Here is a 1,279-nt window from a genome sequence, read left to right on the forward strand (position 1 = left end):
AACTAGACTGAAGAACAAAACGACAGCAACTTGTCTGTTCCCCTTCCCCCAATTCCCCAGCGCTGTTCCCATCCCCCAATGCCCCAATAAAAAAACTTTAAAAAAAGAAAGTGATATGCTTGTATAACACGTGGTAACTTAAACAAATCTTTACAATTGTAAGGTTGTTTTTTTTTAAAGTATGAATGAAATACAGGATTTCTGTAAGTCCTTGGTCTTATACTGTACTACCTTTTTGGGGGAAAGTTCAAACAGTTGTTTCAGGTTATTTTGGATTTTAGTTTTAAAATGTGGATTTTCTTTTTTTTCTGAAGGGTATGATAGTTTATTTGAAAAAATCATACTGTACTGCTCATGGTGCCAGCACACATGTATGATGGCTTCATTGTTGGATATTAACAATGCGGTATTTTTGTATGCTGAAATGCGTCAGTAGGACCAAGCTATTTATAGAAATAAAGACATCTTTTCAAATGGGAATAAAGACTAATCGTTTTAGAGTTCTATCTCACAGAATTCATTTAATCCTCTAATGAATCAGTGGCATTATAGGGTAATATAATTAAGAAAAAGGAAAGTTCTTTCATAAATAAGCAACTTGAAGTTATATTTCCTCATATTTTGGTTTTTGGTTTGTCTGTAGCTATATCCGCCATGGCCAAAACACAATCATGGAAGATCTCAGATAATTTCCTTCCTGCTATTTCAAAAATGTGGATTTTCTTTACCTGTGTTCTACTTACTACCTCTTTGCTTTTCTGGCTCAGTTCACATGTACTAGTTCTTTTATTTCTAGTTTTGTTTTCCCAAATCATTGCTCCTTTTCTGTGAATTCACACGAGTTTGTACACAGGTATTGCAGATATTTGTCATTAGCTAGTATCTGGTGAACAAGTGATTTAAGCCATTTTCTTTATGCATATTTTTGTCCATTCCCCCCTATTATTAGATTATTCAGGTTGTAAGTATTTTTCACATCACTGATATTTATAAGTTATTTATTCCTAAATGTTATTGATAACATGGTCATTGGAAATAAGAAAAATAATTTCATTTGTACAGTTTTGTAGGGCCCATATGTTGCATAAAATACTTATTTCAGGAAATGCTTTCCTTTAAACATAATGTTCAGTATTTAGAACATAAACTACAAAAGTGTTGATTGGTTAGTTTTTAAAATTAAATTTTAGTTGACAAAATGGCAATAATGGAAGATAAGTGACCAGCTGCTTTGAAAAAAATAAACATTCATATTGATATATTTGCTTCTTTTTTTTTT

The 1,279-nt window shown here is 31.5% G+C and overlaps 1 protein-coding gene across 2 annotated transcripts in view; it reads left to right on the forward strand.

The window, feature by feature from the left end:
• Nucleotides 1-1,279, forward strand: part of GFPT1 (glutamine--fructose-6-phosphate transaminase 1) — a 79,603-nt gene that overhangs the window by 24,968 nt on the left and 53,356 nt on the right. The gene's annotated exons all lie outside the window — the stretch shown is intronic.

This window comes from Hipposideros armiger, unplaced genomic scaffold (assembly GCF_001890085.2).
Source record: "Hipposideros armiger isolate ML-2016 unplaced genomic scaffold, ASM189008v1 scaffold_114, whole genome shotgun sequence".
NCBI lineage: Eukaryota > Metazoa > Chordata > Mammalia > Chiroptera > Hipposideridae > Hipposideros > Hipposideros armiger.